General features: G+C 40.7%; 1 pseudogene; it reads right to left on the reverse strand.

Moving 5' to 3' along the window:
- LOC140692026 (trafficking protein particle complex subunit 9-like) overlaps nucleotides 1-12,688 on the reverse strand; it is a 64,989-nt pseudogene that overhangs the window by 32,331 nt on the left and 19,970 nt on the right.

Here is a 12,688-nt window from a genome sequence, read left to right on the forward strand (position 1 = left end):
GCAAAGAACAAATTCTATTCCTGTCATAATGACCACAAGAAAAATTACAGATAGTGATGTAAATATTAAAAAGTACTAATAAGAGCAAATACAACCCTTTGCTCATATTACTTCAACTTCTCTTCACTAGAACAATTACCATTATCATCTCCATCTTAGAGATTTAAAAACCTGCAGAAGAGTTTTGTACCATTATAAGAAAGTATTTCTAAGAATAATACCAAAGTTAAAACCCAAAAGGAAGACATTTAATATCTTAAGAATATGTTGGGCCACAACAAAAATAAACCTACTGAACAAAATGAAAGGCAAGAAATGACAAGAAAAAGCTCTGTGATACATGCTGATGAAGACAAGGGGTTAAAGTTCATGACATACAAAGAGCTGTCACAAAGCAACAAGAAGCTCCCTCACTTAACTGTGTGCAACGGACAAAAGGGATCATTCACTTTTAAAAAGTCAGATGGCTAATGAGTGAAAAATACTGAATACCTCACTGGTCATCAAATGCAAGCTAAAACAATGAAAAAGCACTTTTGCTCATCATATTGGCAAATATTTATAAAAGATATTCTAGCTAGTATCCATCTGTGAGAGAACAAATTTTGAGCGACATTTTGTAGGACGACATGTCAATGGATATATAAACACTGAAAAACGTGTGTACACACAGACTCAACTCAGCTTCAAGGAATCGTTTCGTTTAGAAAAAAAATCAGTTCAAAAAGATGTATTCATCAGGGCATTTACACAGCACTTTTTACAATGCTGGGAAGAAAAGCTGAAGTGAAATTATATCCAGCGATATAGAACTGGTTACAGAAGTTATTCTACATCTATTCATTCCCCACTGGAGAAGGAAATTCTAGAGTCTCTTGAAAGGAGCCTGTGATGAATGTAAATGTCACATCCAGGGACTAAATTTCAGGAAGCCTTAACTAAAGGAATACTCATACAAGATTACAGGAATGTTTGTACAAGAAGGATGCCAGTCAAACATCATTACTGACAGTGGAAAATGGAGAAAACTTAAGCGTCCACCATCAAGAAAATTATGCAGTAAATCACGGCGAGCTGTGGGCTCTGAGGGGGCCGGTGTTTCGGCATGATCCAGGGCCTTGTCCACAGCACTCTCTCACCAAAGGTGTCCTTCCAAAAGAGACCACACCTGCACATCAGGAGACCCCTTCCACTGTATCTGAAAGGACCGGGTGAATCTGGAGTGGGAGGACGTCTATGATATACCCCTGAGTGAATAAAGTGAGCTGTAGAAAACATATAGTATGGCCTTAATTTTCAATAAAGCATATAAACACACACATATATATATAGATTTCTCATATACGTGTATGTATGTACATATGTATGTATGTGTATATATATATGTCCTAGGCATAAAGGTCATGAAATATATACACATTGTCAACAGCTTTTACCTTCAGGAAATAAGGGGAAGGGAGGTAGGGGACTTTCGGTACCACCACGGTTCTCTTTTCAGTATTTCAGTAAAGTATACTTGGAATTTAAAAGTTTATTTTAGTCTGAAGTAAAATGGACGATGCCTCCACAAGACAGAATTCTATACTGGTCATTAAAAATCATGCCAGGGGAGATAGAATATTGCAGAAAAAATATAAAAAGCCGAATGGAAAATGGAGTTCTCCACACAGTAAACAGGCACAGAGTGCTCGCTGGTTTTTATGACAGAGGTGATACACACTGACGAAAAGGACAAAAATAGACGTTAAAGTGTTAATTATTATCTCTGAGTAGTGGGACCAGGATAGCCTCTCTTACCCCTTTTTTCAGACTTATTATATTAAAAACACATTGTTTTTCATCTGAAAAAAAGCATTTTTAGATGTCTAGTACCACACATTGGAGAAAATACACGAGTACTTACAGAAACAAGTAACTAGGGGACACCGCAGTAGCGTCGCACAATGTGGAACGGGCGATCCTGAATAACACCGCGCAGTTACATAAGGACCCACAAAGGGAGAGCACCTGCTGTAACAGGACGCGGTCCCCTTCTATTTGTCAGTTGTGTCTTCAGGGCTGAGGCAGTTCTGAGCACGGCCAGTGTCACTGCTGGTGTCTGGATGGATGCCACTGGAGGTAGGGGCACCTGCAAGCCGAGACGAAGAACAGAAATCATCCTCTGCTTTTTCTGCCTTGTTTCTTTGTTACTTTATAAGAGAGGCATAAATAAGATAAACTGTGAATCTTCCCTACTGAAATTTCAGAAATGAAACCGTTTTTAAAGTCTACACAGCTTATATTCTGCCTATAACTGTCTTTTAAAACAGCATCATATTTATTAAATGTTAATTAACTCAATTAACTCCCTGTTGAAACCTTCTAATAAAGAACATGAAATGCACTACGTAAAAGCACCACGCCTGCAGTGACTACCTTAGCTGTCTTGACGGCAGTGCAGTCAGCACCCACCATCCCGTGGCCCTGAGCTCCTGATGCTGGTAAGAGCACGCTGCCGCCTCAGATGGAGAGAAACTGTGAAAGCATTCTCTGAAATGTACAGCACTGACAAAACATAACTGAGAAATAGCAGGCTCCTTTGAGGCTGTCATTTTCTGTTTCTGGCCAACCCCGGTCAATGAGCAGAACCACCCCATTCCTGAGCCATGGGACTCACGTGGGAAGCAGTTTTGGAGAAATTTCCAGATATAGAATGTAACCAACTATACATAGAACTCTGACAAAGAAACGATGAAATACTCTGATTTTGGAAGACAGTCAAAATATTCTCCTAAGCGTTAGTAGCAGGAAAGACTGGGCTTCTCCTAAGCCACTTATTTATTTCACAGCCAGTGAGCATTTCCCATAAACTCTGTTACCCTGTGTCTGGTGGGAGCCTCAGGCACACTCTTGCTGTCCATCTTATAAATGACTGGGCAGAGGTGTGTGTCTCACGTCTGCAACCCTCAAACAGGCTCGCCTCCTAGCCTCACTGTCTGAACTTGGCCCTATTTTCTCACCTGTTTATTTGGTATCTGTTCTTCTCTAAGCTGCCTGAAATGCTTCTTGGAACAAGTCAGAAGAACGAGTGGGTAGAGAAATGGACAGATGGACAGGTGAGAGATGGGCAGACAGACAGAGAGACTCCAAGAAAAGGGGAACAAAGAAAATTTCCTATGCAAAACCCTCTTCTAGTCTGGGAAGAAAACCACCATGGAGAAGTGTGAAGAGGCAGGTAGCTTAGGACTGTTTCTTGGATTCCATGAAATGTCACACAAAGAGACGAGAGGGTAGAAATATAAATAATAAAAGAAAAAAGCATGCATGCTTGAAAAATATATCTACAATATGTACTTACTAAAGAATACATTCAAATAAGCAGGGCCAAATAACACAATCCTTGGGTATTTACAGAAGTGGGAATCCCACCTCCAAACCACAAGGCATCCCTTTGGAGCACTGAGAGTCTACACGGGGCGGTCATAAAGCCGTCTCCGCAAATCCATTCTATCCTGCACTTATGAGGAACGAGCAGCTGTGATCGGGCTGCCCACGCGCATCATTTACACACCTCAGCACCTCTACGGGGGAGGGACGCCTAGCGAGCCCCGTCTCTGCAGGACAGAAAACAAGTCCGGGAGAGGCTAAGCCGACCTACCAGTTCTCCAACTCACAGGGCTGGTCACTCCAGAGCAGGACTCGAACTCGGACCCACGTTTGTAACCACAGTACTACCGTGATTTATGTGCTTTTTGTGTGTATAATTCATTTGTTTCCGGCATGAAAGGATATTTAATTAATGTTCGGTTGTCTTGTCTATCTCATTAGCTCACAATCAATCTTTATACTGTTCAATTGTACTCTTTTCCCCTGGAGAAAGGAACGGAAAGAGCAGGGGTCAGAATGAGGAGGGGCTCCATTCTTTATCTGGTACCTCATCTCATCCAAGTCCCCAACGAGGGAGAAGGAGCAAATGTTCTCTTCATCTTTTAAAGAGAGGGCTCCACTGAGGGTGACTTTCTCAATTCCAAAACCAAGGCTGGGGGCAGGGCACATGCAGCAACAAGAGCAGTATCACCTGTAGGAAGGCGAAAAGAGCTCACGGGAGGGCTCCGGTGGTGTGACTCATTTAATTTCAATCGATAAAAAAACCACAGTCTAAAAATACTAGCATGCAATGGATTTGCTCTTTCTTGATATCTAGCAAGTTTCCACAGCCCCCATGTAACATTATCATGTACCAGTGAAAGGAAGAGTCTACAGACAGGGAAAATCAATGCCACAGGCAGGCTGAAAACCAGGCTGGAGGAAAGGAAGAGAAAGGGCATAGTTAAGAAGAGGGGAAAGGCTGAGAAAAAGACATCATCACAAGGACTCTCAAGCATCATCCAACAATCATATAATCATTCATTCAAGAGAGAGTTACTGAGGTCTTATTTTGTGGAAGATTTTACAGAGGGCAAAGCAAGAGCGCAGCGTCCATGGTGGCAGCAAGTGGCGGGGCTCAAATACACTTCTGATCCCGGTACCTTGCACACTTGTCCTCAGTATAAAGGCAAAGAAAAACAAGTAAAATAATACTCTGTAAACTCAACGCATTGCTGAAAAAAATTAAAGAAGACCTAAATACCTGGACAGACACACCACGCACATTCCTGGATCAGAAGAAAGCGCTCTTGAAATGGCAGTGCTCCCCAGAGCGATCCATACATTCAACGTGGTCTCGATCACTATCCCAGCAGGCTCCTCTGCAGAAACTGACAGCTTGCTGCTACAATTCATATGGGAATTCGAGGGTCTAAGTGACAAAAACATACTTGAAGAAGAAGAACAACATGAGAGGACCTGTAATTCTCAATATCAAACCTTACAACTGTATCTCCAGGTGAGGTTAGAGGCCATCTTTAAGTTATTATTGATTTTATACTTATTTTCCAAATTCTCTACAATGAATATAACTGTTACAATATGAAAACTAAAAAGTAACGTACCTTTTAAAACATGCACACCGATTCATTCATTGGGAAAAAAATATTTTAACTATAAAGAGTTAAACAAATATCTAGTGAGAAAGGACTACTTAAAAAAAAGTGCGTTTAAATTTTTCATAAATTGAAAACTGAAAAGCACAAACACATCAAGTTTCTAGGGAGACCGATGCAACATATTAATAGTTATTTCCATAATTCTAATTTAACAATGAAAACTCAAGAAAGGGAAAACTGTGATTGACAGCCAACTGCAAACACATGGAGAGCAAAGGCCTAGAAATCACAGTTCCTTTAACTCTGCTACTGACTCAATAGGAGAGGAAATTCCTCACTGAGGGGACAGTGGAATCCCATGCATAAGAGAGGATACACTGTACAAACTGCACTAGAATCGGGGGTGATTTTCTTAGAAGAATTCTAAAGTTACAACATTGCTGAAAAAGTATAAAAACACTGACAGACAGATTAAAACACACAGTCATATATATTATATAGAAACATATGAAGTCTGCTCCCATGTTGCATAGAAATACAAACATATTTGTTCATTTATGGGCACTGATTACTTTATCCCAGATAGAATATTTCAACTAAAACAAATAATCAATAATACACTCTTCTTGTCAAATTTAGTTGATAAGTTACTCTGCTATGTAACCATAATGTGTATAAGATAGATCTATAGTTAGTGAAAAAGAGCTTTGTATGGTTTCTTGAACTCTTCTCAAAATTCCAAGCTTAATTTTAAAATAGAACTGAGCAGTATTTCTATATGCTCTTTTCCCTCGTGAAATGAACAACACAGTCTGTTGTCCAAATACTGTCCTTACAATGATTCACGAGCACCGTATCCTAACAAAACTGCTGGACAGCAAGGCAATATCCAGACACTGTGACCAAACAAATGAAACACAAAGAAGACAGTGACCATATTCTGGAGGGCTTATAATCTGTGTCAACACCGGGGTTTTTATTTGATTGGTTTGATTGGGTAGCAAAATGAAATCAATCAGGTACTTTCTTCTTTGAGCATTCTGTAAGTCATGACTGTTTTTAGTGTCATGAGCAGGAGAGACTTAAGCATGAATTGATTGGGTCAACTAGCAACAATCATCACTCGAGGGTGAGTAATAAAGAAGTTAACTGATAGCAATGCTTCTGCCTACATGAGACCTAAAATAAAGCTACACTGACCTCTGCAAGGAAAATGAGGTGATGAGGTCCCCAATGAGAAAACAAACTAACAAGAAATCAAAAAAGGAAAGACTTTTTCATTAACGATTCCAGGAAGGAGTGGAGCATGGAGGGGAAGAGCACAGATGCTCGGGACAAACATGAGGGTCTGAACTCCCACAACACTGGGTAGCTGTAACACTGATATGTCAGTGAAATTTTCTGCATCTCAGTCTCCTATCCACAGACTGGGAAGAACAACAGCACCCATCTCCTAGAACGGTCCTAAGAATTAAGTTATTTTATATATAAAAGTTTAAATAAAATACCTCGGATTTTAAATATTACCCCAAAAGCACAAGGAACAAAGAAAACAGAGATAAATTGGAGTTCATGAAAATTTAAAACTTTGCTTCAAAGGACACCATACAGAAAGTGAAAAAAAACACACAGGAGAAAATTTTTTCGAATCATTTATCTGATTAGGAATTTGTATCTCCAAATAAGAAAAAAACTCCTACAACTCAACAAAAGAAAGGCAACTCAATTAAAAAATGAATAATGGATCTGAAAAGGTATTTTTCAAGGAAAATATACAAATGGCCAATAAGCACAATCAAACGATGTTCAATATCTTTAGCTTTAAGGGAAATAAAGTCAAAACCACTAGGAGAAACCGCTTCACACTCACTACAATAGGTTATAATTAAAAAAGTGTAACAAGCAGTAATGAAGACACAGACTAATTGGAGCTCGCAGCCCTTGCTGGTGAGGACGTAACACAGCGTGGCCACTTTGGAAAACAGCCTGGCAGGGCCTCAGAGAGTTAAATGTTTGGTTTCTGGATGACCCAGCAATTCTGCTCTCTGGGCACACACATAAGAGAACTGAAAAGAAATGTCCACATAAAAACTCCTACAGGAATATTCACGGCGCCATTATTCATTACAGCCAAAAAGCAGAAACAAAAAAAATGCCTATCACCTGATGAATGGGTAAACAGTGGGTCCCAGCCATACAGTGGAATATAATTCAGCAATGGCAAAGCATAGAGTACTGACCCAGGCCGCAACGTGGACAAAAATTGAAAACGTTACTCAGTGTGAAAGAAGTCAGTCACAATAGACGGTTCCATTTACTTGAAATGACTGGGTTTACATGAAATGTCCAACACAGGCAAATCCACAGAGAGAGAAGAGTGGCTCCTTGGGGCTGGGGGAGGATGGGGAAAATGGGAAAGACTGCTTATGCGTACGGGGCTTCCTGTTGGGGGGATGAAAATGTTCTAAGATTCACTGGGATGCACAATTCTCGGCATAGGGTAAAAACCGCTGTATATGTTAATGGGTGAATTGTATTAAAACTGTTAAGAACAAAAGCCACCTCGGGCCAGTACCTTCCCATAGTAAATGCAAATTGCGAGCTTTTATTACAGGAAGAAAAACTGCCCTCAGCATGAAAGCAGGAGATCAGCAAATGTGAGTTAACCGAAATTGGATAAGAGCATTTCACTTGAAACAGTTGCTGAGTGTACATGAAATATTCACAAATAGGAAAATCAGTTTGACATCACGAAGAAGCATTCTGCTTCAAATGATGATCAAGGATTCGGCAAGCCCAGCTGCTAGAAATGACCAGAGAAGAAACCTGGTTCTTCAAACAAGCACCAGAGCCAACAAGGAAATGGTGGTGAGGAAAGCAGGTGGCCGAAAATCTGGAACAGTTTGCTACAAGTAATTACTCCACTGAAAATTCAAAAGTAAAATGAAAATGATGCAATGCTGTGTTGACCTCGCATGAATGGGCTTCCTCCGGTGCTCCACAGTTCTGTTATCCCGAATGAGAGACTCAGGAGTATCAGCATGGCTCCTGGGAGCCCCAAGTGACTGCCCACCAGCACGCTGACCACCATCACATCTGCCAGGGTTGAATTGTAGAGAAGAGACCAACTTCTGAAAGGCACAGGAAATGTTGACAAGGGAAGAAAAGGCTGTGGTCAGTCCTGGGATAGAGGCCCTGTGAGCAGAGGCCAGAAGGCTGCAGGTGAACTACAAGGAAGCAGATCTCAATTATGTTCTCTCTCTCCCTCCGGTAGAAGAGATAAAACTGCATCCTTCTCACCTGGAACTCTGAGTTCTGACTGGCAGAAATCTTACCGACACGGAATGATTATTCAAGACAGTGGAAAAAGTCCAGAAATCAATAGGGAGTAGGGAGCCTACTCCACGAGCCTCTCAAATTCTCCCATATTTATTGTGTTTAATCAAAGGAAATAGTCATTAACTGTTGTGTGATAGTAAGCAGGAACTTGGGCAAAGTCTGTATGAGACAGAGATTGTAGAATCCACCAGGAGTGCATAGTCTTAGTGTATCTTTAGGGAAGTCATGGGGTGAGAGGAACAAAATACATTCTTTAGATATGTGAATTACAAAGCAGACAACCAGACCAGCCAGGTCCTTGTTGTGGGGGTAACAGACTATCTAACAGCACACAAGCCCAGCTTTTATAGCTGAGGTCCTGGGTCCTTGCTTTGCAATGAGCAGAGTGCTATCTAAAACCTCAACTATGCAAGCAAAGCATTGTCTCTGCTCTTTAAGGCAAGGAGACAGGAGTGAGGATGCACAGGCCCCTGCTTGCAAAGCAGTTACTAAGCATATTTTTTCTTCTTAAAGTTGACAGGCGGCTGGGGTCTGTTACAATTTGTTAACCCAATCAAGGGCTCCCAAATGGAACCATTATGGAGAACACCCTGGGATGACAAATCCTGGTTTTGGGTCATTTCCTGCCAGCTTCAGCCACTCTAGCAGGGTCTAGGCACATCCCTGAATAACGATCCCACAGAACCACCCACATTCTTAACTCCTGGTGCTTGAAACTTAATTTTAGCTCTACACAATTTAAGTAGAAAAGTTTCAGAAATAAAAGATATTATATAATTTTTATAGCTCATCATAGGACTGATTTTTCTTATTGCTCTAAGATGCTGCTACTTGGTAAAGCACCTAACTCTGCAGGTGAATTCAATACTTTCCATTGTTCATAACTAGCCAGTTTGGTCTCGCTAACTTCTATTGGTCAAATACCGATACACTTAATTGATTTCATTTTTCATCAATTTCAACCGGGAGGAGAGGGAGTGTCACTCTTTTCCTCAGCCCACCCTCAATTCTTTTATCATCAGCAACTCAGGCCTCCTGAAAACAAGACAAAGCATTTGTTTCCCTTCTTCTACACTTTCCGCAAACCCAACAGAAAACATCAGCCTGAAGATAGAATTCAACACAAATGTTAAAACAAAAATCTATAAACCTGAAGTATTTCCATCTCCGAATCATGATACACAATGACATGAGAATAAGTGTGTCAGGCACAAAGCATGCGTGAGCCTAACCACCTGATATATATTCTTCAAAGGAAGGAAGGTTTTCGTATGTTTTATTATCACTCTTTGTCATTGTTTCCGATTAAGCCAAAAAATAGTTTATGAAATAATTTAGCACTGCAATAACAGATTTTTGTTGTATCAATTACAGAAGACATTCAGAGGGGATGGGAAAACCCACCTCTGTAAAAAATGCAAAATATCTTCCCCTGTTAAGAACACGTATACAAAATGCAACAGAGAATTCAAATTCTTGTGGAGAGGAGCAAAAGCCACAGAACCAAAGCAAAGTAATACTATGAGTGAATTCAAAATTCACTGGACAAACATGCTCAATGCATTCAATGAATTTTAAAGGCACACTGCAAAACATTCACTTAATGATCTGCAGGCTAGAGGAACAATTTCACTCTTTAACAGACAGCAGAAACCAATAGGGTGCCCCACCAAACTACGACCAAAGAACAATCAGGTTTTTAAAAGTTCTGACAAATCAACATGTTCTAAAGATCAAAATCCAAAAATTTTAAACATTCATAATGTTTCACCATAATGTTCACCACAATGAAACAAGCACTTAAAAAAACAAAAAACCCAAAGAAACTAAGCACATAGATCATGTACCTGGATCAATGAGCACTTCATGTACCACTGGAAGAAAGAACAGGCTATAGCCTTTTACTTGAAAAATAAAACTACTTTCAAAGATAAACGCTAACACACATTTCATCATTCATGTTGTCTTGAAAAACCTGAGGCCCTTGTATCTGATTAGAAAAGCAATTCTGAGTAATAGTATGTTACATTTCAGTGCCAGTTTGCTTTAGAAGAAAAGAGAAAAGAAAAGCTACTGTTTCTCATATCCTGCATAAAGTGTGAAGTGCCTCCTTGCCTCTTTCTCCTCCCGTTTTCTAAGCTCATGCTCCACAACACTTCAGAAACAAGTATGAGAACCACTTATTCCCACCAATATGCCAAATGACAAAAGAAAATCAATTTATTTTTGTAAATATATGCCTATACCTTGAACTGGAGGAGAAAGGTATCAAAGTCTATATGGAAATTATTTCTACCTTCCTGAAATCACACACACAAACGTTCACACAGACACAGACACATACCCCCTGGATTACTGGGCACTTCAAAAGCTTAAGACTTACAACTTCTAGAAGATAACTTTGTAGTTAGTTTAAAATACAAAACTGTCAGCTTTTGAAAGCCTTGATCATCTGCTAAACCATCCAAATATCAAAGAGACCCAATTAGCCTTTTCTGTAGAATGTAATTTCCCATGATGGCAAAACAGACCCTAAGAAGTTCTGGATCCAAGTCTTGTGTTTATCACTAGCTACGATCGTTTTTAAGCACATTAACAGATTCAGAAATGTATGTCCCAACAACATTTATTCTTATTGAAATAGTATACGTGTTCAATTGCCTATACAGAGACTAGGTCCCATGATGGTGTTTAAGAGCTCTTTTGTGTATTGCAATGTGTATTTTTAAGTGCAGACAAGGAGAGTGGCTATTACTCAGTTGTAGAGCACCTGTTTAGCATGCACAATGTCCTGGCTTCAGTCCCCAGTATTTCCAAAAAATAAATAAAAATAAGGGCATATTTAAAAATAAGAATAAAGTTATAAAAAATACAGACTAAAAACCACTGCAATATAAAAGCCACAATTACAATAAAAAAACAAGTGTTTCTATCAAATATTGAATATATGCCAATCACAGAGACAACCAGAAATCACACCTGATAACCATCACGTGTGATTCTCAGCAACCCTACTAAGTAGACATGGATGAGAAACCCGGCCCTGCGGATGAGGAGACGGGGCTCGGAGTAGCCGGGGACGCTGACCGTCCTGCTCCCCGGGACATCGCGTCAGCCCAGGGCAAGCGCTGACGGAGCTGCACAGAGGGGACTCCCAGCTGCATGGAACCTTGGGGCACTGGGGAGTCCCAGAAAACACTAAAAATTGTTCAGTGAAAAACCAGCTCAAATATATTACACTGTGCCACATCCTTTAAACAGGGAACATGACTGAGACCGTTTTGATGCCTCCGTGTCCTTTCTGTCATCATCAGTTACTTGCCCGCTCAGCGCAACCAGTGATAAACTGGACCCCATATGAACTGCACTCAGATGGAAGAGCTTTTAAAGTTGTTTTATGAAGTTTGTAGGACTCTGTCTATGCCTCACACAGGTGGTCATCCATCATTTCTCACCGGTGTGGATGTACCACCTGAAATCACTCCTTTCTGCTTTTTAAAGTCCCTTCATCTACTCCAGACTTTTCAACAGCAAAGAAGAAGCTCAACCACACACAGTGGACAGCTTCTCACCAAATGGACTTGAACAGCCCATCAGACTTCCTGGAAGCCCTTTTCTTCTATTAAACCCACTATCAGGTACTTCATCATTTTCTGATTAGTGGACTTGGCCTCTGACTGGCCTACTCAGAGAGCTCCCAGCCTCACATCCGGGTGTGGGATAGGACCCTGCTGTTGGGGGAAATCAGTGCGGAAGGCGGACATACTCCAGTCAGGACTGCATGGGTAGAAGTGCCACAACGTGCTCAAAAATTATGCAGTCAGCACCCCTGGGCTCCCATGGACTGGTTTCACATTAACCAAACTCATGAGACACTGATGCAAGAAAACCAGAAACTTAACTTATTAATGTAACAGAAGACGTGAAACTATGAACCAGGCTGCAATATCAGAGTTCAACCATGAGTACATTTTCTCCTCAACGGCCTAATCACGGGCAGGCAGTCACATGGCAAGCATGGACAGAAGCAGAGCAGGAAGGGTTTCTAGATTAACTCAATGGACTAAATTTCTGTTATACAAAAAGTTCTACTGCCTGGAAAACAATTAACGCTTATCACGGTGCACACTTCGTGGACAGTGGCCGATACTCAACTGTGAGCACCTGTGTAACTCTCCTTTCTCTGTCTTTCTGGGCTAAATGATGCACAGAGGTACAGAGATCAAGGCATGCAGGTACCTCTAAACAACCAATGCTCATCTCTGTGAGCCTCAAAACCAGACAGCCAGGGTTAAAATATCAGCTCTGCCACTTACTAGTTTTCTGACTTTGGCCAAATTACTTACCCTCTGTGTGCCTCAATTTCCACACTAAAACTGGGATAA

Source organism: Vicugna pacos, chromosome X (genome assembly GCF_048564905.1).
Source record: "Vicugna pacos chromosome X, VicPac4, whole genome shotgun sequence".
NCBI lineage: Eukaryota > Metazoa > Chordata > Mammalia > Artiodactyla > Camelidae > Vicugna > Vicugna pacos.